This window comes from Triturus cristatus, chromosome 2_1 (assembly GCF_964204655.1).
Source record: "Triturus cristatus chromosome 2_1, aTriCri1.1, whole genome shotgun sequence".
NCBI classification, from domain to species: Eukaryota; Metazoa; Chordata; class Amphibia; order Caudata; family Salamandridae; genus Triturus; species Triturus cristatus.
The window spans coordinates 949,338,164-949,365,984 of NC_140581.1; the positions used below are offsets into that span (position 1 = coordinate 949,338,164).

The 27,821-nt window shown below is 44.6% G+C and overlaps 1 protein-coding gene across 1 annotated transcript in view; it reads right to left on the reverse strand.

The window, feature by feature from the left end:
* The window catches only part of PTPRD (protein tyrosine phosphatase receptor type D), a 3,784,543-nt gene that overhangs the window by 1,029,341 nt on the left and 2,727,381 nt on the right, over window positions 1-27,821 (reverse strand). The window contains exon 9 of the mRNA XM_085633482.1: window positions 1,770-1,812. The gene's annotated coding sequence lies outside the window, so the exon portion shown is untranslated. The remainder of the gene's footprint in view (window positions 1-1,769; window positions 1,813-27,821) is intronic.

The window sequence follows — 27,821 nt, forward strand, 5'->3', positions numbered from 1 at the left end:
CCAAGCAAAGGAAGGGATGGTTTGGCTGAATAAATGAGACAGAGACGAATATCACACAGATATGGAATAAACCAATATCTACCACTTCATCAACTACGCAGATACATTTCAAGTGGTGTGCTGAATATAACTGAATATATCATGAAGGATGTAAAACCATAACTCCTGCTAAAGAACTTTACGGATGTATTATTAGCTGGTGGACATGGCAGTGCATTTGCGTAGTAGTTATTCGACCCAGCAATGTACGTTTGTGGTGTCCTATGTGATAATGTGGCATGGCACTAAGAGGCCATGGGCAAGAGTCCCAGAAACTTTCATGGTGAGTTTCAAAGCAACGCGATTCATTCTTCATTTCCATGTCACCACTATGAATGTAGAGATGCCGACCAGCAAGGAACAGCAGACCTGTATCTGCAGTAGCGGCTCACACAGGTAAGAGCGGTAGGGACGGCGGGGCGAGGTGGGAGTTGGTGGAAGTCGACAAACAAGGAGAAAAGTAATATAAAATAAATAAATACATAAACTTACTTACTTTGTGCTCACCACATCGCCGATGCGGCGATGTGGCAAGCACAAAGTAAGTGGTTTTATTTATTTATTTTGTTATTACTCAGTAGCGGTCCGTGGAGGGAGTTCGGTGGGGCAGTGAGGCGGGACGGGGAAGGGGCAGGGTGGGGAAATGTAAACACCGGAATATGGATGAACGGAGGTAAGTACACATTTAAATAAATAAAACAAAATCCTTTGCGCGCGCTGCATCGCAAAATGCGATGCAGCGCGCACAACGAAATTCGTTTTATTTATTTAAATGTGTACTTACCTTCGTTCATCCATATTCCGGTGTTTACATTTCTCCACCCTGCCCCTCCCCCGCCCCTCCCCCACCCCGCCCCGCCTCACAACCCCTCCCCCGCCCCGCCTCACTGCCCCACTGAACTCCCTCCACGGACCCCTACTAATATTACTTATCTGGTTGTCTGTCGACTTCCAGCACCAACCACCTGCCACGTCCCACCTCCCCACTGCTCTTACCTGTGCGAGCCACTACTGTGTATCTGTGTATTTATTTTCGCAATGTGCCAGTATTACAATGACTGTCCCTCCTGTCCCCTCAAAGCACTGGATTTGGCGATGCAAAATAAATGTGCAAAGCAAGTAGGACCTGAGGAGGCAGGGCAGAAACAGACCATTGGACTGCTGTCTGTTCCGTCACTCATCCAGTAGAAACTGTTCAGAATGCCCGGTGAATGGTTACCAACTGACGAGGGCGGCCAGATACCAGCCAGTGCTTTGCCTAAAAGCAGCCACAAAACACCAGTAAATATCTTTGCACAGCATAAAAAAATAAAACAGTCCTTTTTTGCCTCCTAATAGGTAAGGATTGACAAAGTGTGCCTAAAATAGCAGCTGTGGCACAGGATGAACGCGAGCACATTAGATTTTTTTTTTTTTTTTTACACATCCCTGACATTTTGCCAAGTGAAGGCTTTACAAAAGACAAAAATCCTTCAGTACATAAGCTCCTCGCTCATTAAATCACTAATCTCTAAATTGCTTATGTAAACAGACGTAGATTAAAATTAGTGAAAAATTACTTCTGCATTCGATTTTAATATCGTCCACCATCTACCACTTGCAAAACAGTAAAAATAGAGCTGATGTTTGGTTTTAATCTAATGCCTTAAAAAAACCTTTTCACATCTCTGGAGCAGATTTTGCATTTGGCCCAAGGAAGGCCCAATATGAAGGTTTGCATTCTTTCTTACCTGTATCTGCGTAAAGTCTATCGGTGTACACCGGACATGACACCTTGTAAAGAAAGGAGAAAAAATGCAATAGGTCATTTCAGAGCTCTAAATAAAAAGAGGAATACATTTATGAAGAGTGGAAGTGGAATAATGCAGAGGTTACTCCAGAAACCACTAAACTGCCGCATTTCAGTGGGCTTGCCATATTTCCACTGCCTTTTGTTAGAGACGTGTAAGCTATTCATATTCATCAATAGAACAACTTGGTCTACTCCAAGCTACCCAGACCACTGCAATTTTGCTGCAGTTCTGACTCCATCCTGTAGGTGGAGGCATTTCTAACTGCAGCTTGTAGGTGGAAACAGCCGGTTGTCAACTTTCACTTCTGCATATCACTTCCTGTTTTCTAATAATAATGTTCAATGCGATGCTCATTTGGCTTTGGCCACTTGCAACAACAGAAAATACCCATTCAAGATGAAACAATTCATATTTGCTGGGAGATCCAGTGCACCAGCGAGTTTAGGGCCATATGTACCAATCTCTTTGACGGTCGCAAAAGGGTTGATTCTCAGAATTGGCCCCTTTGCGAATGCAAAAATGGCTTTTTGGCATGTAAAAAGCCCAAATTGCGATTCAGCAACTTGTTACCAAATGGCAATTTGGGTTTTTCAATCCAGTAGGCTCGTTTTTCGAGGATTTACAGGTGGCACTGTCAGTGCCCTGTGTGCGCTCGGCACACTGTGTACTGCTGGGCGACTTAAATCTGCACATGGACTCGACAACTGACGCCGATGCATCTAAATTACGGGACATTACCGAGATGCTCGGACTGACCTCTTTCATCGATAGTCCAACGCACGTGAAAGGGCATACGTTGGATTTAATCTTTTCCACTGTGCCAATTAAGGTGTCCTCCCCTTTGCCGGTTCTATGGTCCGACCATTATTTAATTAATTTCGTGTTGTTAGCTGAGCACCAGACGAGTCAAAGAGCTCATAAGGACGGGTCTCGTCAAGCTAGAGCCTTTCACCTGGTGTCAGCTGATATGCTCGCTGACGCACTCCATGCACATCCTTGCATTACGACTGGGAACTTAGAAGTCGACCTGCCGCTAGTCCAGGACTGGCTTCGGACAAGATTCGAGGAGCTTGCCCCTCGGAAACCGGTCAGGACAGCCCCCTGCCAGGATTCCGCTCCTTGGTTCACTGCTACTCTGCGAAAAGCGCGCCAGGACTGCAAAAGATCTGAAAGGCTCTGGCGGCGCAGATATGCGCCTGAGGAGAAACTGAAGTACAGGGGTGCGATAAAATCCTATCACAGACAGATTGCCGAAGCTAAAAAGATCTACTTCGAGCATAGAATAGACCAGGCTGATAACACGAGCCGGGAACTATTCCGAATAGTGAAGGAATTCGTAGAGCCGGTGGCGGCCGCTAGGGTTCACTCCCATACTGAGGAGTGGATCAAGCAGCTTGCTGACTTCTTTGTGGACAAGATCCGTAGGATTCAGGACTCTTTCGATCGGGTGGGGTCCCTGGAAGTGGCTGCAGCTGTGGAAAGTGATCTGAAGGTCCTTCCATCCGCTGCAGCCGAGCTGGCGCCCACTCTTTCGACGTTCCCCCCGCTATCCTGCGAGTCCTCTCTGGAACTGCTTTCCCGGCTGAAATCTGGATCCCCCTTGGATGCGTGTCCGGCTAAATGCCTGAGCTCGGTGGCACCAGCTATTAACAACTTGCTGAACCCCTTGCTCAACATGTCTCTGAGTTCTGGAGTGGTCCCTAAAGAATGGAAGCATGCTCTTATTCTCCCGCTCATTAAGAAACCTCTGCTCGAACCTTTACAGTGGGCCAACTATAGACCAATCTCCCTCCTCCCTGCTCTGGCGAAGGTGGCGGAGAAACATGTTCAGCATACTCTTACCACCTTTATAGAGAATAACAAACTGCTGCATGACTCCCAATCTGGTTTCCGTGCCAATTACAGTACGGAGACAGCTCTTGTGGAGGTGACCGACGCCATCAGGGAAACGCTTGATCTTGGGGGAAAGGCTATGTTGGTCTTGCTGGACCTGTCGGCGGCATTCGACACCGTCCCACACGCCGGCCTCCTCCTAAGACTCAGGGAGGTAGGTCTGCGGGGGACGGTGTTGGACTGGTTTCAATCCTTCTTAACCGACCGTCGGCAGGTGATCTGGGCTCCTCCGTTCTCCGCGGAAATGCCTTCGCTAGAGGTGGGGGTGCCTCAAGGATCCATCCTGAGCCCCACCATATTTAACATTTATGTGGCCCCTTTGGCGAAGGTCGCTGAGGCATTTGGAGCCCGGGTCATCTCATACGCTGATGACACCCAGCTCCTGTTTACCTGCAGGAAGGGAGAGGTTTTTAATGGCGACAGAATCAGAGACTGCCTGAGTGCTGTTTTTGCATGGTTTCAGCACCAGAACCTGAAATGTAACTCGGATAAGTCCGAGTTGCTCTTTTTTGGCTGCGCTGAGGACCCTGGCTGGAAATCGTGGTGGCCTTCCGACATGTTCCCCCCTGAGAAACCATCTGCCCAAGTAAAAAATCTGGGTGTGGTATTTGACGACAGTCTTTCTTTTCGTCCCCACATCACGGGCCTGGCGGGGAAATGTTTCGGTATCTTGAAGATGGTGAGGAAATTTCTCCCACTGCTTTCCCTTCAATATCGCAAGAACATCGTGCAAGCACTTGTGGGCTCGCGTTTAGACTACGCTAACGCACTTTTCTCTGGTCTGCCTAAATATCTGGTATCCAGATTGCAAGTTGTCCAAAACTCGGCGGCCAGAGCCATCTTTGGCCTTCCACGGAGAGCCAGTGCCTCTCTACTGCGCGGTAGGCTGCATTGGCTGTCTATCCCTAGCAGAATTAGTTTCAAGGTCCTCACGTTGGCGTTTAAAGCCCTCCACTGCATTGGCCCAGCTTACCTCAGGAAGCGGATTGCTCTCTACGTTCCCCGGAGGAGTTTGAGATCTGCTGACCTGGCTAAAGTGGAGGTACCAGTGATCAAACGCGTGCGGATGGGAGGCCGGTCTTTCCAGTTTATGGCAGCCAGTTTGTGGAATGAGCTCCCTCTGTCACTCCGCAAGGCTAACAATCTTCTGGCCTTTAGAAAGGAGCTCAAGACGCTCCTCTTCAACGCCTAACCAGTGGGCCTACAGTGTTTCTGCCGCTGGGTTTTTCTTGGTTGTGTTCAGGACTCTCTGCCAAAGCGCCGGGACACCCGTTCTGGGTAGCCGTGCGCTCAAGAAATATAGCTCTAACATAACATAACATAACATATTAGGAAGGAGCGTGTTAAGCGCGTCCCTTCCTAGTAGCGACTCGCATTGCCATGTACCAATGTTTTGTGATCGACATGCATTTGCAAAACATTCGCAAACAGGAATGGGTCCCCAGGAGACTTCTTCCTCTTTGTAAATAGTCGCAGAATTTTTTTTTTATGAGCAGGCAGTGATCCTAAGAACCACTGCCTTCTCTTAAAAAATGAAATTGAAACATTTCATTTTTCTATTTTCTTTTTGTTGAAATGTATCCCGTTTTCTTTTAACCCTTTCCATGCCGAGCACGTAATGGTTATGTACTTGGCTGCGGTGATGTTGTGTCAAGGACGTAACCATTACGTCCTTGGCACAGCAGTTAGAAATTCCTCTGCTGTAAACAGTAGAGGGATTTCTTTTTTTTTCAGCCTCTGGAGCTGGGAAATAGCTTCCCCAGCTGCAAGAGGCATTATTGTTTCAGTGTAGTGACGATCGGCGCGCATGGCGCGCTGACATCATTACACTGACACTGAAAGTGAAATTAGCCAATCGGCTAATTTCGCTTTCACTGTCTGCATGCTCCTGGGTATATCTTAGCCCCTTGAAAATGTAGGCAGGCGGGAGGGATATCATTGAAAAGGGGAGAATCTCCCCTTTCCAATGGTACCCTTCCCTAGTGCATCCTTTCTTGGGGATCGTCACAAGAGGGCAATCCCCAAGCAGGAATCCACCCACTAGACACCAGGGATGGGGAGCGGCCCCTTGGACAAGGCCATTTGCTCCTCCATATACATTTGGCCATTATCAGTCTTTCTGACTCCTCCTGGGGGGTAGAAAGCACACTAGACACCAGGGATACTTTTTTGGGGTGAAAACGTAAGGGTGGGGCCAGCCCTCAATGGGCAATGTAATGGTCCCACCCTCCCAAAAATTGGCACAGTCTTTCTGCCCCCCTTGGAGTGCAGATGGGTGCAATAGCCCAGATCTCCCCCCCCCCTCTTGGTTTGCCAGAAAGTCCACTAGGCACCAAGGACGATTGTTTTTCTTTTTTATAATAGAGGGGTGAGGGCTGCTCACAATGGGCATACCAATGCCCCATCCCCACCACAAAAAGGACACTCTTTGTGCCACCCTGAGAGGTAGATGGGGGTTATATCCCCCGATGGTCCCCCTGGGAGGCAAAAAGCCCACACAACAGGCCTCCACCCACAATTATGAAAACAGAAGTCTGTTCTAGGGGGCAGAATGGTGTACTAGCCCCCAATCTGACCCTCCGGGGGGCTGGGCAGAAAACCCAATAGGCACCAAGGATACTTTGTTTTGAATATGTAAGGGTGGGGGCTGCCTGCAATGGGTATGCCAATGCCCCCAGCCCCCAAACAAAAAAGGGACAATGGGTTATAACCCCCGGTGGAGGCCGAAAGCCCACTAGACACCAGGAATTCTTCTTTTTTAGTAAAAGAGGGGGCTACCCATAATTGCCCATTGCCCCCCCCGCAAAAAATAGCTACAGTCATTCTGTCCCCTTAGGGGGCAGATGGGGTAATAGCGCTGAATTTGCCCACGGGGGTAGAAAGCCCACTAGGCACCAGAGTTATGTTAATGGGAATGCTAGGGAGCAGCCCCTTAGGCAAGGGTTGCTCTCCATTTCTGTAGTGAACACATTTTGGCTGCAAGGGCCTGTGACTGGAAAGGACAAAAACATAGAGATTGAGGGGATAGCACAGGGAGCTCTAAGCACTATTCTTTTTCTATGTAAGCTTTTAGGCGATTCTGCATTGGACTCCCAAACAAGTGAGGTATCATTTTTATCGGGAGACCAAGTGCTTAGAGCTCACTGTGCTATCCCCACAATCTCTATGTTTTTGGCCTTTCCCAGTCACAGGCCCATGGCCCACCAACACAAGGGTGGTATCATTTTACTCAGCAGACTTGTGGAAATGCTGGGTTGGTGGACGTTTGTGGCTCCCAGACGATTTCAGAACTTTCCATCACAGAAATGCAAGGAAATTTGTAATGTTTTGTTTGAGGTTTGAAAGGGATTCTGGAAAACAGAGCCACACAAGTCACCCCATCCTTAATTCCCCTTACTGTATAGTTTTACAAATTTACAGGTTTGCTAGTTTTCCCTAGGTGCCGCCTGAGCTAGGGTCCAAAATCCACAGCTAGGCACATTGCAGGAAAGGGTCCGTTTTCACTTGAAAAATGTGATGTGTCCTCGTTGCATTTTAGGCCGTTTCCTTACAGAGGTACTAGGCCTACCCACACAAGTGAGGTACCATTTTTATCAGCAGACTTGTGGAAATGCTGGATGAGTGGAAGTTTGTGGCTTCCGGTAGAGTCCAGAACTTTCCATCGCAGAAATGCAAGGAAAATGTGCTTTTTTTTACAAAGTTTGAGGTTTGAAAGGGGTTTTGGTTAACAGAACCTGGAGAGAGTCACACATGTCGCCCCATCCTTAATTCTCCTTGCTGTATAGTTTAAAAAAATGTACAGGTTTGCTAGGTTTGCATATGTGCCGGCTGAGCTAGGGCCCAAAATCTATGGCTAGGCACATTGCAAAAAAAGGGTCAGTTTTCAGTAGAAAAAGTTGCTGTGTCCACGTTGCATTTTCGGCTGTTTTCTGTTGCAGAAACTGGGCCTATCCACACAAGTGATGTACCATTTTTATCCAAAGACTTAGGGGAACACAGAATAGTATAACAAGTGTTATTACCCTTTCTTTCTTTCTATGCATTTCTGCCTTCCAAATGTAGGACAGTGTGCAAAAAAGAAGCGATTTTGAAAAATAACCTCTAATTCACATGCTAATATGGGTACCCATAAATTCCGAGATGCATAAGTAACCACTGCTTCAAAACTCCATATCTTGTTCTCATTTGAGAAGTACATAGGATTCATTGATACCTATTTTTCACTCTTTATATTTTACCAAATGAATTACTGTATAACCTGTACAGAAGAGACTCACAAATGTAACAGTATATAGCTGTAAACAATCTACCATAGTTAGAAGAAGTTACAGGTGAAAATGTGGACACAAATGGCTGTTGTTTTCAACTAAATTTCAATATTCTTTTATTTCAACTGTTACTTTCTTTAAATAAAACTTGAAGGATCCTCACAAATGCCCCCTTGCTGAATTCAGAATGTTGTCTACTTTTCAGAAATATATAGCTTTCCAGGATCCATCATTGATTTCACACCCATTTCTACCACTTACCAGAAGGAGGTTGAAAGCACAAACAATAGGGAAAATAGGCCATGTCCCAGTATAATGCCAAAATTGTGCAGAAAATGTTTGTTTTCTGAAAAAAGTCTGCCTGTTCCTGAAAGCTGTGAAGATGGTGATTTTATCACTACAAACCCTTTGTTGATACCATTTGCAGGGAAAAACCAGACAATTTCTTCTGCAGCACTTTAATCCCGTATTTCCCCAAAAAACAAATGTAACTGTATTTTGCCTAATTTCTCAGTCCCGTCCAGGGGAAGCCTCAAAGCCCTGGTACCTTTAGAATCCTCAGGATGTTGGAAGAAAAGGACACAAATTTGGTGTGTATACCTTAAGTGGACATGAAGTTATGGGGGGTCTAAGCGTGAACTACCCCAAATAGTAAAAAAATGGGTGTGGCATAGAACGGAAGACCTAGCAGAGAAAAGGGTTAAGGAAACGGGCTGCATTAAAACAAGATACTTTGATTTATTCAAAAGCAAACAGACATGGTGGTCTTCTGTCCCCACCAGGCCATCATCACTCTGTTTTTAGTGACAATCATGAATAGTAATGCAGTAGGGCAATTGCAACCCCATTAGGAATCTCTAAATGGGTCAAGGACACATTCGTACATAGGTGTTTACGATAACCTAATAGTGGAGAGCAAAAATTCACTATTAGGAACTAGTAAAAGATAGCCTATGTACATGCGGCCCCAAGTATTGAAGAGGCAACCTTAAGACCCCTATATAATGAAAAAAATTGGTAGACGCCTAAAACTCTGTCTGACTTTGCACCCAACTAATGTTATGTAAACCATCAGTTTCCAACAGCACTACCAACGGTTTATTGAAGGGCACGGCTGAAAGAAAAACACACAGAAACTTTGGTGCAAGGTATGTAACTAAACTGTATTGATAAGAAACCTGTTTCACTTCAATCCATTGTAGTGTAGGATTTAAAAAATAATTAAAAGTCCAACATGATATTTTATTTTAAAGCCAGCCCTAATTGTGCAGCTGGCAGTTTGGAGGCACAAGAATGTGCAAGTAGAGGTTTACGTCTACTTATAAAGTTATATATACATCTGCTCAATTGTTCTATCATGGGGACTTGCGCGGTTGGGCAGTGGGTTTGTGCAGCTCACCGTGTACCAATGCACACAACTGCTGCTTTTATAGTGGTCTTCCGTTGAATATACTGTGGCCTGCAGCAGCCAGCAGTACACAAATACACCTTTGCTGAACAATAAAGCAAACCAGAGCCACAAAGGCTATGTCCAGGTCCGGCTCTAGGGTGGTGCAATCGGTGCTACTGTACCGGGTGCTGACTTTGGGGGGGTGCTGTGTTTTCAAGTACAATATGGTTTTAAAAGCAACTGCTGATGCATTCCTTGCCTCCGGCAATTTTCAGGCAACCATAAAAATGTCAAGATAACTCTGGTAATTGATTGAGGTGCTGCAGAGAGATAAGAGTTTTGTCTAGTGGAAGTTTTGACTCATCATAAAGTAGTTCAGGAGGTTAAATGCCTCTGCAAAGCAAGTGTACCATTCAGATCACAAATGGCATGTGATGTAAATAGGTCAGTGCGTTACTGCTTCTGTCTGACAGCCCCTTTTGTTACTTGCAGTTTATCAGTTTAAACCCTAATATAGAACAGTGAGTTATTAACTATCATCGAAGAGCTGCATGCACACTGCAAGGTATAGATTAGAGTATTATGATTTTTCCCCCCAGTCTTTCATTACCCTAATATTGTAAAAAGGGTTCAATTGGGTAAAAATCAATTCCTATTAGTAAAGCCAGCGCCCAACCACGGTGTTCTTTTTACATTCTGAGTTTGTGTTTCTCCAGACCAAGCACTCTTAAACTATACTGTCTACCAGTAGGGATGACTTGTGACTCCTACACCTTGTAGTCCTCTGTCTTGTGTAACATTTACTACACAGTTATTTACCCACTTATGATTCAGTGTCTCTGTGTAATATGTATGTGATGTAAAGTGCTCTGACACCTTACACTAGTATGAATGGTGAAATAAAACAAAAGAAATGCATGAGAGAGAATGTTTATGGAGACTTGAGGGGCACTGCTAAATGGTGGTAGTGAGGAAATCCGTGGAGTGGGAGGTGATTGGTGGGCGGCAACAAACATTGCCACACAGGGAGCCACCAAGGCTAAAGCTCTGGGTATGTCCTAACAATTCCATACTACTTGGAAATGCATTACCACAACTTCAAAAGAAGCAAAAACGCATTTTGAGGATGTATGCAGCTTAATAATGCTGGGGTGCAAAAGCAAACACCTGCTGTGTGACATTTACCTGCTTGCGCGCATGAGGTTACCCCAAGTACGCAAATTTGCCCTTAACTACTCCAATATATATTCTTTTCACGGTATAAAGTTGCTCGGTCTATAAAATGATTAGACGTTTTTGTCTTACTTGGGGTGCAAAAAGCTGTCGTACTTCATTTGCAGGCATCACACGTTGATTGAAAAAACAACATGTTATATTCACTTGAGAGACTGCATTACATTTGTTAAAATAGCAATGGCGGGGCCAAAATAACATTTAACACACAGTGCCCATGTTGATCATAAGAACATATTAAATCAGGTCACCATGAACTATCTATAACTGCCACACGCCTGTCGTTGAGGTTATAAAAGTAAACATTAGCATTTTGGCTCTACAAATAGAAACTCTGCGGGTTAACATGGGCTACTGATAAAATTCCACCAGTGAGCCCCACTTCCAATAAGAGTGCTGATTTTGAAACTCCTAGCTGTAAGTTGGAACCCTGACAGATGCGTTTAAAGGTAGCTGTCTTGTCTATTTCTGTGGATGGGATGTGCACGTTCTGCCTACCAATGGAGTGCTGCATCCAGTGACTGCCTCCACCACCCACTTCCTGATTGGTCTCCTGTACTCTTCACTACTTTGTGTGTATGTGTGTTTGTGCTGAAGCAGGTGGTAAATGTGCGTGGAGGGCTGGTGTAAGGTGGGTATGGCAGAGTGTGGAAGGTGGAGGGGGGAGGGAAAGAAGATTGGCTGTCATGACATGCTTTCCTGTGCCTTGTCTGAGTGCTGCACACTAAGGTATACAAAAAAGTGGTGAATTGAAGAATGCTTGAATTAATTTCAGCCACTGGTTTACTCGAGGCCCCATTCCAATCCATTGTTACTTTGTACACCATGCCACCTCAGTTTGGACCCAGCCATATGCAAATCAGTCCTGGCCCTGCTCAAATGATAACAGTCCAACCCAAATTTCAGGCCAGGTCCTCCCTGAACCAAAACAAGAGCAACCAAGGATCAATTTCGCCCTGGTTACGGTGCATCAGCTAGGTATAACTTGGTTCCATTGACAGAGTGTGCACAGAACTCTCGTATGGGCTTACCCGTCCCACTTAGGGCGACACACTAAAGTATAGAATAAAATGATGGATGGAATGCTTGAATTGATCCCACCCACTGGCAATTACTTGGGCCACATCCCAATCCATTGTTATGTTGCACATCATGCTACCTTAATTTGGACCGAGCCATTTGCATATCAGTCTTAACTCTGCTCCAGTGAGAACAGTCCAGCCAAACTGCCAACCCTGAGCCTCCCTGAACTGGTACACAAGCAACCCAGGACCAGTTTGAACTTTGTTGGGGCTCATCAGCCAGTTATAGCTTGCTTTCATTAACACAGTGTGCATCGGACTGGGATGCGGGTCGAGTAATTACCAATAGCTGAGACTAATTCACACATCCATCCATCACTTGTTAGTTTACTTTTCTGTCTGAGGGTTGGGCAATGGTCATGGATGCGGTCTGGGTCTGGGCTGCAATGCAGTCCTTTTCCAAAGCAACTTTACCAGTTAGATGTTTCTGCCTGTAATTTGGCTCTGTTGTTTCCACACCATGTAAATCCAGTTGTGGCAACCAGGGCCCAATCATAGTTGTGGTTGTCTAGGAAATAGGTATGCATGATTGTCTGTGGATTTAGAAAGAGGCTGGTAGTCTCGTGACCTGCTTTGCAATACAAATGCAAACCATGCAGTTGTTTAATGGAAAAAAGACAAAGACGAGTAGGAAGGGGGAAAAATTAAAAAGAGTATATTTTTTTTACACCTACTGTCCATGATTATAGAAGGCTAGGACAGGCTAGAAATGGAGAAATATCAATATTTTCATAATTTAATTGCTTTGAGACATTCTTTTATGGAAGACACCGTTTCTGCCTCCAGTTTATTAATAGACACACAATATGAAGAGATGCTTTCCTATTGGTTTTTCCAACCATAACTTACATTTCTCCAATAGGCAGGCTGCACATTAAACAATGTTTCAAGACCATGGACCAGAATCTTCTTAAATTCACAATAGCACTGCAGACATATATCAAATGCAGCTTCATGATTTATTTGATTTATTAGCAGTTTTGCAAAGGATATACAAGACGGGTAGGTGTCAGAGTGTTGTGCAATAACACAAAGTAAAGTTACAGTAAAACATGAAACCAGGAAGAATCTAGGGTGCAAGAGAGACCAACAAAACTCTCAAGATAACCTAGGGGGTGCCAAACTTCAATCTCTTTGCAATGTGGACAAATGATGTACGCAAGAAGTCCTCAAATAGGCTGGTGGCAATACAGAAACTAGTTACAGACCACATAAGTAGAGGGATTAATGAAGCTAGTAGTTTTCCATTGGTGGGGATTTTAATATTTGAAGGAATCGAACATTGGGTTTGAAAATATCTCTTGAGGAAGCAACTTCCATATTCAGGATGCACAGCTAGAGAATGACCTTGAATTGGCCTTTTGCTTTTTGATTAGGAACAACAAGAGAGAGAGGGTGGAGTTACACTCTTATTCCCTCGGGTTAAGTACAAAAAATCAACAACGTAAGAGTGTATATAAAAAGAAGTACAACCAGCCGGTTGAATTCTAAAATACAGTTCTGAGTGTAAGTGAGACAGAATCAATCTAATATTAAAATAAAACCCTCACTCACCAACATAGTTGGTGACATGCTTCATCATGGGGTTTTGCCAGTGGTGCCTTGTGCGCCTCTGGTGTGCTTCGACGCCTTTAGTATGGCGGAGCAGCTGTAATCAGATTGAAGGGGGGTGTGTGATAAACCAAAAGTGAATTTAAAAGTCACATGGCGTCAGCCAGAAAACTTTAATGATGGCGTCATGTGAACAAGATAAAAAAAGTGGTGGATATCAATTCCTGAGCTTTAAATTGGTCAGGTCAATCCTACTAATGATCAAGTGGTCAACATGTTTCAGCTTTTTGTTGTGTATTCACCAAGCTTTCATCAGGACCTAATCAAAAGAACAAACACCTTGGCGGTATAAGCGCGCTAAGGCTTATCCAAACCTCAGGTGTGATTGAACCGATACACTCACGGTTACATCAGGGGTCTTCTGTTAATTCGAGGACAACCTCGTCTGTCTGGAAAAGATGTATGTATATTAGAATCCACATACAAGTATTGAGTATACAGTGTATATCAAAAGGACAAGATCAAGTATCAAACAAACACTCATTCAGATTGTCCCTATGTTTTTACATGGCTCGTAATAAAACACGGGGCAGTCCAAACAGACAAAAACTCAGTGTCATTTCAATCATCCAGATATATCTGCAACCAATATGTAGGTGAATTTGCCTGGCTGAGGACTTGGATGATGTGAGTACCGCTGTAAAACTATCTTTTAGTTCCCTTCGAAACGGAACTTAGAAATTTATTGGGTTAACGGACTATAGGAGTCTGACATTTACCTCTTTGTCTGTCTCCACTACAGTTGTTTTGTAGTCCCGCCACCCGTTCGTTTGCCCAAGGAGCACTTCCTCGTCTTCATTTACGTAAGCCTCATTTTTAACAATTTTTCAGTTGTTTTAATTCCGTCTTTCAAAATTATGCCGCAGTATTGGGGATTATGCATTGCCCCTTTCAAACGACATTTGCACGTGCCAAAAAATTCTTAATAGAGATCACCGCATAGTCAATAAGTAATCTTTTACATACCCAGACTCTTGAGAGAATCGCTCAAATGTTATTCTGCCCCTAATTGGTTGCAGATATATCTGGATGATTGAAATGACACTGAGTTTTTGTCTGTTTGGACTGCCCCGTGTTTTATTACGAGCCATGTAAAAACATAGGGACAATCTGAATGAGTGTTTGTTTGATACTTGATCTTGTCCTTTTGATATACACTGTATACTCAATACTTGTATGTGGATTCTAATATACATACATCTTTTCCAGACAGACGAGGTTGTCCTCGAATTAACAGAAGACCCCTGATGTAACCGTGAGTGTATCGGTTCAATCACACCTGAGGTTTGGATAAGCCTTAGCGCGCTTATACCGCCAAGGTGTTTGTTCTTTTGATTAGGTCCTGATGAAAGCTTGGTGAATACACAACAAAAAGCTGAAACATGTTGACCACTTGATCATTAGTAGGATTGACCTGACCAATTTAAAGCTCAGGAATTGATATCCACCACTTTTTTTATCTTGTTCACATGACGCCATCATTAAAGTTTTCTGGCTGACGCCATGTGACTTTTAAATTCACTTTTGGTTTATCACACACCCCCCTTCAATCTGATTACAGCTGCTCCGCCATACTAAAGGCGTCGAAGCACACCAGAGGCGCACAAGGCACCACTGGCAAAACCCCATGATGAAGCATGTCACCAACTATGTTGGTGAGTGAGGGTTTTATTTTAATATTAGATTGATTCTGTCTCACTTACACTCAGAACTGTATTTTAGAATTCAACCGGCTGGTTGTACTTCTTTTTATATACACTCTTACGTTGTTGATCTTTTGCTTTTTGAACCTAGGAGGTTCCAAACGTAGAGAGTTGGCAATAAGCAGTGATTTGTAGACAATTGCCACTGAACCGCAATTTGCTACCTCCAGAGAAGATGTTTTTTTTGCAGAGTCTCTAAGTACGCCATAATGCAAGGATTTGTGGGTGATGCAGGCTATCTTGAAAATGGAAATGGCTTTGATGGGTAGCCAGCTGAGAAAGATGAGAATATGTGAAAGATCTCACTCCAGAGACTACTCTTGAAAGTAGATAGTTGTGTTTGTGGCACTCCTCTTAGAAGTACATTGGTAAAGTCAAATCTTGATATGACTAATGCTTGCACAACATTTTTAAAATCTGACTGCGGGATGAAAGGTTTGATGATTGAAAGAAATCTAAATTGATGTTTAGTCCTCGTGATAGTATTGATGTGAACTATCAAGTTTAGGTTCTTGTCTAGGGAGATGCGGAGTGATTTAATGAAATCAATGAGTTTTGGGCCAGCAGTTTGGTATACATTTAGCGGATCAAGCCGGCCTTGTACTGCATGGGGTTTGTTTCAGGGGGAGAGATGAGGTGGAATTTTGTCTTCAGTGGGTTCTGCTTTATGTGGATGAACCAGCAGTCAAGACTGGATGTTCTTTAGAATTTGGTTAAGGAGGAGTTTTCCTTCCAGTAGAAAAAGGTTTATGTGTAGCTGAGTATCATCGGAATAGGAATGGATAGGGCAGTCATGTTTGGGATTGAGGTAAGCAGTTATTTGTATAGATTAAACATAGTAGGGGATTGTATGGAGCCTCGTGGAACCCCTTGGATGAACGGAGTCAGATTTGACAGTTCTCATTAATACTAAGCTTAATTTCTAAGTAATTCCCATAGAGTAAAAAGGACATTGTCTTCTAATTTGAAAACTCACCTTCTGTAGCAGCTGTGAAAGTCCCATAGGGAAGGAAGCCTATAGAAAGATCAGAGAAGCTAAAGTGCTTCGTAAGAGAATGTGACAAGATCAGTGCAACATCTATCTAACCTAGTGTCTGATTATATCCTCTTTTCAGCAGTTCTGCTCTGAAAGGTAATATGAAGATATAATGTGACTATCAGAATCTAACAGGATTTGAATGCACCATGAAACTTTGACGCAAACTGATGCTTAGCTGTGTCTATAGGCTTGAATAAGAGTTGGGCGGACAGGACATTCTGCCGCAAATTAGCAAAGTACCCTCTCCACCAAACTGAAGGTCAACCCACTCTGTTTCCAACAATTGTGCCCTGTTGTCTCTGCAATTGAAAACCATACATCATTGGTGTAATGGAAATTAGGCCATCAGTGTAGGTGCATTAGACTATCCGCCTTCTTAGCCTTCTAGCAGCCAGTATGAAATAATTTTTATCAGTTCTGGACCGTAACAAAAACTCTGGTGGTCCAGAAAAAGAAAAAAATTTAATTGACCCCTTCATCTTGGGAGTAGGGTCATTAATATTTTGCTTTTCAAAAACAAATGCTCAATTTGGAATTATTATTTTTTAACAAAAATGTCTGCTGAGCAGCCACTTAGCAAGAAAACTTTCAGTGCAGTGAAAGGAGCCTCCGATTGAGGCACAGAGATCTCTGCAGGGCCAGAACAGATCTACAAGTATGGTGCAGGGGCGTAACACAGGCCCCCGCAGCCTCCGCGGTGCAGGGGCCCCCAAGCTCCAGGGGGGACTCTCAGCACAGCACTTCGGCTGGAGAGCACCTGATTATGTCCGGAGGGGCCCCTCCACGTACCTTGCAGGGGAGCCCCCTCAAGGTTTGTTAACCACTGGTATGGTGGATGGTAGTCCGGTCAATGTGATGTAGGTAATTGACTCCTCCACCCTAAGACAGCAGGCTGCTCACGAAACTCTCAATCAGTTCCTGTGTCTTCAATCTCTCAAATAACCTGCGGTCCAACCTTGCCTAGATTTTTATCCTCTGCTGCAACCTCAGGATTAACTCAAGGAGGCACATGCTAACAATGCACACAGCACCATCTACAGACACATGTTGCATCTGTAGCAAGGTGCACTGTGCATGGTACTGACTCCTTGATATTGAGTAGCTTATATCACACCTTCAGGGAAAGAGAAGGATAAAGTTTGTGGCAGACGCCTGATATCTGAATTAGATATTCTGTGATATTATTAGGAAAGTAGGTGTTTTAGCTTGGCAAGTTATGATTAACTGGTAAATTATTCTTGCTTTTGTTATAATTGTTGCTGGGAGTCCTCACTTTAGCTGCACTGTCTGAGACATGCTTTGAGATTCTGTAGGATGATAAATAAACTCTTCTGAGACTCCCAGTATCCACACCATGAGACTGATTCTTAGTAATGTGTGCAAACAGCTTTGTAGCAATAGTACCTATGGGTGGGCAGAACACAGCACTGATCCTGAATTCACATGCACTCCGTAGAAAGAGAAGGAAGTATAGAAGATGAATTGATTACTGGGATGTGATTTGGGGTCTACGCAGTGCATCTTGAAATGAGATGTTGGAAGCAAACTTCAATAACAGCAGCCATCTTGAGATTTGCCATCTGCAGCTAGGGCAAGAGTGTTTATTGAGAGCCTATTTGTTGGCTGATGTTTTGATGGCAAAACAAGCTTTGTTACAAAGCTGTTAGAGTTATAATAACATCGTTGTAAGAATGTGACCTTCATGAAAGCACAATTTATGTTTCTAATATTGATTCATTTTACCTAGTACAAACAACAGTGTATTGTTCTCTACTGATGGTATTAGTTTCACACTCATCATTTGGGTTCAGCACTGTTATGTAACCAGTCTTAAGGTACTGCCAAATGCCATACTTAAAAAACAAACTTCTGGAGCAAAACGAGAAGTTGGATCTTTTAGGAAGGTTATATTTCAATGTATTTTTGATAATGAGGTTACTATGCGTGATGTTAAAATTGCACAACAACCAGAGGATATGGCAATATCCAGAGCTGCTGACTTTGGAGCGAAGGGAACCAGGCTCAAGTCTCGGCGTCAGCTCAACATCCTGTGATTCTGGGCAAAAATTCTTAATCTCCCCGTGCCTAAAAATGAATGTGTCCATCTGTAACGAAACTGGTGCTCATGTAAAGCACTCCAATTCCTTCGGGCCAAGTTTGTGGTATATAAAACTGCAAAAGCAAAAAAAAGCCAGACAAAATACCACCAGTTAATAGGAATTTACAATATCTCCCCTTACCTTATTTTTTCCAATAACTATGTCAACATCTTCCCTCTCCTCTAGAAAAAGGAAAACCACCTCCATCCAGGAAATAAAGTATTGCAAAATTTGTCATAGAAGGGAACCATTTCATCCCATCATGAATGTTTTTTTGAGAGAGCTCCTGTCGCTCAAGTATCAGGGTAGTCGCTTGCTCTTAACCTGCATATGTGGTTGTGATCCATGACCTCCCTCACTCTTAACATACAAAACCATTATCTTTCTTTCCAAACAAATCGAGCAGCATATTGAATGCACTCGGTGACAGTAGAACATACACGACGTGTAGGTGTGCCAATCAAGGTAACGTGCTGTTCTTTTTTATATAATGTTTTCACTGTGCACGAACTCTAAGCTCAGTTTTCCATTAACTCGGAACGAGATACATTGACTTACCAGAGGTGAGAATGACAACTAAATGTTCCTTTCACATTTATACATGATACTTTTTATTACATTTGTTATTATATTTGTTGCCTTCATATTGAACCCAGTCAGGAGTCTGCTTTGAGAGCACTAATAAAAACATAACATGAGCAGAGAGCGCATATACTGTGACACCTTTTTTTCCTTCATGTAGCTCTGACATCAAGTTGATGAGTTTGAAATATAAATGGTACGCCAATAAGAGCCCATTGCTTCATATAACGGGCTCGTCTTTCATTATTTTGTATTTCATTATTGCTTGACAAATAAACCCACACGGGAAAGGGTTATGTGTGATATGTGTGTTCCTGTGGAGAGCTGTGCAGTCTCCATGTACTTTACAAAATGCATGTTTGCTTACATTCCTAGTTATTTATATATGAACTAAGGGCCGCATTTACAAGTCCATTGCACTGCCGGTGCATCACTTTTTCGACAGTCTGCCTGCCCATATTCACCCTGCGTGACTTTTCATGGCCTTGTAAATATGGGCCCCTCACGCATTACTCTGCATGAAAGGAGCATTCAATGGATGTTGCTGTGGGTGTTCCCACACAACATCCATGGAACCTGACACATTCCCAGGTTTACAACATTTTGTAAAGATGAAAATGCGTCACAATGCTACGCCTCCCCAGTGGAGGCGTAGTAGTGGCGCAACATGGAAAAATATTTGTACTTCTCATTTTCTCCTCTTTCTATGCGTGCTTCATTCTGCAGAACGCATAGAAAGAGGTAAACACCATCAAAGATTTTTTTGTGCAGAAAGGTGTCCCTTCCTGCACAAAAATAATCATCCCCGCAATGCAGGCTCCCGTGCAACATGCCGCAAGGGTGTCTACATTGACACACAACATCTGTTTGGGCGCCAGCACAGGAAACGGGATGTTTCTTGTAGATACGGCGCATTCCTCCCCTTTCATTTTGACCCACTGCAGCACAGCAGGAAGGCTTGCTGCATTGCTGTGCCTCAAACTATACCAGACGAGGCCCTAAATATCTCACTAGGCTGCTTGTGTATAAATGTTGTGGCAAGTGGAAGGTGTGATGGGGTGTGATAGTGGATCCTATCCAGTGCCTAATTTGTAAAATAATAAGTGCTAGGGTCCAAAGTTTTGCTCAGAATTACATCGCCAGCACCCTTGAATGTCGTTATACCACATACCAAGGCCGCATAATCTTGATTCCACCTCATGCCTTTTTATTGAACCACCACACACTTCCTGTTCCTTTATCTCACTCTTTCCTCCTTTCCACCCTGTGTATTTTTCTTGCTCTTGGTCAAAATCTAACTAGGAAAAATATGTGCGATGCTCAAAAATACAAGCCACCACTGGCTCAAATTAAACACTGCTATCATAGACGCTAGCAAAAGCTCTAGGTACTGTCCTTACATCTAATTGTATATTCACACACAGAAGGAGTTGAGCCTTTTCAAGATATTTAATGGCATTATCATGGGAACATGCAGACACCTTTTTAATATATGTTTAAAATCAAATAGCCAGTCCTGGATTCCTTTTATGAAAGAAAGAACTGGGTCTGGAGACCAACATACTGCGAAAAAAGTTTTGGGAAATCACCCAACACATTCTACGGAAAATAAACTAAAATAATACCGCACATCAAAGCAACGTAGGACCACATTTCCTAAAGTGAACCATTTAACCCCTTCCCCGCTCATGACGGAACCGTTCCGTCATGAGCCACGGTTGGCGTGTGCTCATGACGGAACGGTTCCGTCATGACAATCCTGTTGGCGGCCGCTCCGCCTGCGCGGCGCTGTTTCCCCGCCTGTGCGGGGCGACAACGCAAATGGGCGGAGTCATGACGGAACCGTTCCGTCATGAGCACAGCTCAACTGTGGCTCATGACGGAGCGGCTCCGTCATGAGCACAGGCCCACCGCGCTGCCCCCCTGCCCCCCCCCAGCGCTGCAGCGGAATGTCCGCAGCAGCGAAGGGGTTAATACAGTGAAGCATGGTGTTTATTATTTTATTTCCAATTCTTTAGTGGTCTTTAGTGAAAATGGAGACTGTCATGTGTGATGCTGTGCTATGCTGAAACTATCCATCCCGGAACTACAATAATACAGTTGCTGAACGGAATTGTTGGAGATGCAGTCCATTTTGGCACCTAGTTACTCATCATCACTTAGGAGTAAGCAATAGCCTATTATTGATATCAGCTTCCTGATACAGAGGTCTGGTTTAGAGCAGTTATCATGTTTTGCCCACAACTGTTTGAGGAAAAATCTTTCCTCACATGTGAGCAGCGTCATGATTGGCCTGAGCTGGCTGATATGCAGCTCAGTTAGGGCCTGGGAGCCTGCGCTGGGTTTCCACCCGGCTGCTCAACACAGCCAGGTGGAGAAATGCTAAGTCCACATGTCTGTTTGGCTGGCCAAAGAGAGCTGGCCAAACAGACATGCGCACTTAAAGGGCACAAACCACTCCTCCTCCCTAGCTGACGATGCTGGGATAGAGAGGATGGCCCAACCCCGCACTCGACTCAGCGGACTGGGGAGAAAGTTAAAAACAAAAACATAATAAAACTGTTTTATTATCATCTTATTTTTAATCTGCTGCCTTTCGACAGTGGAGCGACGCCACTTTGCCATGGCGGAGGAGCCGACCCGGTTCCTGGGGTCACGGTGTATCTATAAAGAAATCTGAAAATATATATCTGGACTGTGCACAAAAACCTTTGTTGTTGCCCATGTAAATAACTGCGTATGTCACTGTGGCATTTGATGCACCAAAACATGAAACAAGACAGACTTATGAGTAGTGAAACATAACAAGAGAGACCTCTCAGCTCTATTTGTATTTTGCAGGGTAGAGTTTTGAGTTGGTCACGAAGACAGAAGACTCTCTGCACAGTTGCTAGGGAATATAATCGGACCGTTGTCAAGGAAAATCTCTATCTGCAAATGCCTGACAGTGTCAGCAAAGGTTTCACTTGCTTGATCTTCCATTTTGGCTTATCATTTGTTGAAACTGGAAAATGGCCGCCCTGGTATGCATGCAAGCCCACCGTTGCTAGGAATTGATGCAGTTGCCAGGCGAAAATGGCCCGCATTAACCTGCCACAAACATCTAAATATTCTGATAGCAGAGCAGTGCTGAAAGCGCAGTCTTGGAAAATTGGCTGATGCCTGATTCCTCAACAAGCTTTTAACCGCAAAGTGATTGTATATTTACTCTGCATTCCCTTTGTTTACATAAACTGGCCCGGCCATTTTGTCTGTTTTGCAAGCAGAAAAGGACAAATGAAATGACTGTCTAACTTAACAGTGATGACACCACTAAATGCATGTGTTCTTCAGTAAGTGAATCTTTAACTAGGCTTTCAGGAGCAATTCGCCAGCAGTATTGAAAGCACAAAGGCTGCTGCGCATCTTTGGGTGTTCCTTTTCAGCCCTGGGCTTTCGATTACTGTATGTTGCTTGCTTTTACGCCAAGCATTCTTTCCATTCTTTTTAGGCGGGCTGTCGCGGCAGCAAGATGAGAACGTACATAATACGTATGCTTGGAGAAGGGCAGTCACAATATTTCAATATCACACAGCCAGGGCTGTATAATGGTATTTAATTACAGTGTGTCTTCAATCTAAGCCTAACAGGGGTTTTTTTTAACGAGAGTGCTACTTAGATGAGCTTTATAGCAATTTGCATAATATTATCTCAGATGCTCTGAACTATAATGTTGCTTTTGACTGGGATCTTTCTAGTTATGTGCATGGACCACTTGACTGCAGTATAATGGATAAACCTATTATACACGTGCGCAGTGCAGCTAACAGGATAAAAGCATCTATACAGTGCTTTGGTTTGCAAACTAAGGCGCAAATGAAAAAAAAGAGATTTTTGGGTGTACCTTGCACACAAAAGTTTGTAGCATAAGGTGAAAATTGCACCTGTTCTGAATTCACGATTTACCCTGGGCGGCTTATTTACAAGCCCCTTGAGCCACCAGTGCGCCACTTTTAACATGGGAAAAAGTGACGCAAAGGCGGTACAGGGGGTTTGTAAATAAGCCCCTGGGTGTGCTGCTCACATGCAAGCAAGGTATACGAAATTTGCACACAAGGGGACAATTTGGTTATGGCCATGGTACACAGGGGTCAATAATGGCTCCTGTCTGACTTGCTGCAAAAAATGTTATTCCTCCTTTATTATTAGGGATAGAATGTATGCGATTTCCTCAAAGATGGGCTTCCGTGGTGGGCTCACACTCCGAACGGGAGTTGAAGGCTGAGATAATAGTTATGCCCAAAGGCCACTGCATCTTTAAGACCTGATCAGGTAGAACCTATGTAAGTATTAATTACACACCCAATAGTTACTTATGTATGAAGGGCCCGGTAGCACAGGTCTTGTACTATCATTTAATTTCTACCATACCATGCAGGTCCATGTTGTGAATATAGGTCCTGCTTGTTCAGCATCCTTGGACAGATATCTGGGACAAGGCATAGTGCTCATTGCAGATATTTTAAAAAAAGGTGCTGTGTGGAATGCTTGAATTGATCCCAGCCACTGGCAAGTACTCGGGCTGCATCCCAATCTATTGTTATTTTACACACCATGCCACCTCAGATTGGACCCTGCCATATGTAAATCAGTCTTGACTCTGCTTTAATGGGAACACTCCAGCCCGAACTGCCAGGCCAGGTCCTCTCTGAACCAGAAGACAAGCAGCCCAAGATAACTTTTGCCCTTATTAGAGCTCATCAGTCTAGTATAGCTTGGTTCCAGTGGCACAGTGTGCACCAGACTCACGTCTGGGCATACCCGTGCCACTTAGGGAGTCACACTGAATTATGCAAAAAAAAGTGATAGATGGAATGCTTGAAATAATCTCAGCCACTGGTAATCACTCAGGGCTGCATCCCAATTCATTTTTATTTTGCACACCATGCCACTTTAGTTTGGACCCAGCCTCATGCAAATCAGTCTTGACCATGCTCCAGTAGGAATAGTGCAGCCCAAACTACCAGGCCAAGCCCTCCCTGAACCAGAACACACGCACCCTGAACTGGTTTTCCCCTTATTAGGGCCTATCAGTCAAGTATACCTTGGCTCCCGGTGCGCAGTGTGCACTGGGCCCACACCTGGGTGTTGCACTGAAGAATACAAAAAACGAATGGATGGAACGCTTGAATTCATCTCTGCCACTGGTAATTACTGGGACTCACTTCCCAGCCCATCATTATTTTGCACACCATGCCACCTCTGTATGAACCAAACTGTATGCAAATCAGTCTTGCCCTTGAACAGTCCAGCCCAAACTGCTATGCAGGGTCCACCCTGAACCAGACTACAAGCAACACAGGACTGAAGAGCTGATGTAGGCTCTTCAAAATCCATTGGGCCCCTGGGGAGCAGTGAGCATAGTCATGTCTGTACAGTTAGGTCCGGCTGCAATGACAACAAGCATTGGCAAAGACAATAGTCCTGGCATTCGTGCCAATGTTTGCTTTATTTTTTTATCGTTATTTAAAAAAAAACATTCAGAGATAGCAAGCACATGTGCCCACATGGAAGCACAAGGGTGATGCTTTTGAAATGGTTTCCCAAAACCATTGAAAGAGCACTGAAGTAAGAGTGTGATGTGCAGATGTAAAGCTACACAAGCCACCTGGTAGCAAGGTTGGGGATCTGATGCACCTTCACCAAAGAAAATGGGAAAACATAAGCAAAAAGCGCACATTGTTCTAGTAGTCTCTAGCACTAAAGGGGACTACCTTTTGAGTGAATATGCACAGGGTGCAGCCGTTGAATGCTGTCACTCACAGCCAGGTAAGCCAATAGCTGAAGTGAGCTGACGCTGTGCGCCGTGGTGTATACGGGAGGGGAACAGAAGCAAAATGTGAGTGACACTAATGCAGACCAATGAATGAAGAGGGCTGACTTTAATCCTCTGTATTGTAAGTATGTAGAGATATATACATATATCTATTAAAATCAAAACGTCTTGGCTAATGGCAGACATTAACAATGGGATTATGACATCTACATCATCTGTTTATGAAGCACAAAATTCAGCTCTATTTGAATGTCTTTCCTAACTGTGTCTACATGGGACAGGTCAAAGGACGGAGAGTGCGTTGAGATGAGAGGGTGTCCAAGAGACATTAAAACAGTTATAATTGGGGAGAGTCTACTGTGGTTACAGCCAAACATGCATTTCCGTCCTGCAAAGTTAGGAAAGCACCTGACGGCTCTTGTGTTATGGAAGCTTATGTCTGTAAGCTTAGCTGTGACTGACACTATATTTCCTCAGTACACCCCAATCTATTTTCCGCCTCACTAAGCTTATAAAACTCTGCATAAATTCTCTCTCTCGGCCTGTTCTGTAATCCCGTAAACACATTGTCTTCATGTTCATTCCTTCAACACAGCTGTTTGGTCTTGAAAACAACATTATTTGTGTTGAAGAAAAAAACATAATAAAAAATAAGGATTAGAAATAAGTGAAAAAATGTAATTGCTGTGTTTTGTTGCAGCGTTTGAAACAAGAGAGAGAACAAGAGTAAGAGACGGAAATGGAAGCTCCGAGGTTGTACGTTTAAGAAACAGTATATATGCTTTCATTAGAGATTTACAGATAATTTACATGATAGACGCCAACTAAAGTGTAATAGAAATACAGAACTAAAATTTAGAATGCACATGTATAAGGGACAATCTTGCGCATGCTATTAAGAGAGATCACGAGGAGGTGTGGGGGGGGGGGGGCGTGGTCTCGCCGAGTAGAAAGATGGGCACTCTCCAAGTGCGCTCTGCCGACCGAGGCTAAAATCCTCATGCCCTTTAGTGGGACCAACGGCGCCAGATATCCTGAGATCTGTGTTCCCAGAGACACGAGGCACATAACGATACCAGCTGAGAGGGAGCAGTGGCTCTGGAGGCTCCGTATGACCGCTGCCTGTGAACGCCCGTACGGCCCTGGAACGCTGGGGGCTCTGGTGTCCCGGATTGAAGCGCTGAGCTGGCGGCTGTGAGGGAGCAGGTCGGCGGCTCAGGCTGATCCATATGCGAAGGGAGAGAAGGGCTGCAGAAGACCATTGGTGTCCTCCTGTGCTAATGTGTGGGAGCGCCGGACTCGGCCCGAGAGAGATCGGCGGATGCATTGACCAGTGAGATCCTGAGGCATGAGCTGGGACATAAGTAGAGGTGAGGAGCAGGGCACAAGCGGCAGACAATTGCAGGCCCTCACAACTTGAGAGTGCCCGCGAACTAGCCCTGGGACTGCATTTAGAGACAAGCAAATAAATACCATTGCACGTCTGACCCTTGGCTGCGTCACCACCCCTGGGCAGATTACTGGCAATAAGGAGGCTTCAGGCACGGCACCGATAGCACGCTATGCGTATTTTGATCTGATAGCCCCGGGGCCATTATCGGAGGGGGCCTGGTGAACCTACCAAGATTGGAGAGCCTCGGCTCCACTGGGGCTACCTCTGGGCCATTTGCGAGCACCTGTAAGACCGCCGCTGGGAGTGGATGCACTGAGGGAGATGGCGCGGCAACTTCCTGGGGCGACCACATCACAGCATCATCGCAGCCTCCCCTGTGACACCTGTTGATATTAGCCTGCTGCTGCGGGGGATGATACGAGAAGATCGCAGGAAGTGGGCCGGGGGAATTATACTCTTGCGGCCTAGACCACTGAGGGTGACCCTTCGTGACGGACCCACTGATTCTCAACTGGGGGCTGCCCCAAGGCACTAGCGGCTATTAACCCACTGCTACTGGAGGGACCCTTGGATTCTGTCTGTCTGCTGATCAGGCTGCAGCAGGCATCCTCAAGGGGGAGCACAGACGTCTGTTGGTCTTTTTGAACATACGGACTTCTGGATCTGGCTAGATCCCCCGCCTTAGTATTGATGTCGAAGCTAGTACACCTTGAGATTGCGAACCACTGCTACGGGCGCTGGGTGCCCTTGCCGCCCTATAAGAGTTTGGCGGAAGATCTGCGGAAACGAGAGGACAACCTTCCTTCCAGACTACAATCTCAATCGCTATCACTTCACAGCCATGGGCAAACACAAGGCCAAGCAGTCTAAACTGTCCATTGAAAATAAAAGGCTGACAACACAAAAGGACTTTGGAACAGAGGGAGACAACCCCACTACACCCAACACAGATGATCGGGAAGAGGACATGCATACACTTCTGCTAGAGATGAGATCAAGCTTACAGACCATAGACACCAAACTTGATCTTCTCACCTCCCAATTGGATCAGGTCAGGAAACGGGTGGATACGCACAAAAACAGGCTGGACCAGCTTGAGAACCGTACCTCCGATGCACATGACTTCCAGGTTGTGGGAAAGGAACAGTTGTTGCAAATGGACAAATTACTGACTCTGATAAGGGCGAAGAACAACGACCTAGAAGCCCTATCCAGGTGTAACAACATCCTCATCACGGGCGTGCTTGAGACGACGGCCATCTCTAGAATGGAGACGTTTGTAAAGGAACTTCTATGCGAGTTGCTCAGATCAGACCGATCGACTGTCTTCATTGTGGAAAGGGCTGGGACCAAGGCCACCTGTGGGGTCCACTCCCTGTCCGATCTTGGCTCGGCCGTCGAACTACAGAGACAGAGATGTCGTGCTGCGCCTGGCCAGAGAACGTGGGACTATCCTACACAAAGGTAACAATATCTCCTTCTTCCCCGACTTCACCCCCATGGTGCAGGCAGTGCATTGTGAGTTTGTGCCGGTCAAGCGCTTACTCCTGCAGGGTGAAATTGCTTAATGCTCTACTCTACCCTGCCAAGCTAAAGGTCTCTCATGATGGCAGTACTCACTTTTTCACGGACACGAAATCTGGTATGAAGTTTGCAAAACATGTATGTGGGACGAAGTGAGCTACGAAACCTGCGAAGACTCAGAACACTGATGAACACTTGAGTGATAATGACTGACACTATGTATAGCGTATGGATAACACTTGTCGAGTAACAAGCGGCTTAAGAGCGCTTTTATGTTTCCAATTTTTGGTGGGATACTAATATTACTTTATAGTACTCCTGCTTACACAGTTTGGACAATTTCTGAAAAACCCTGTT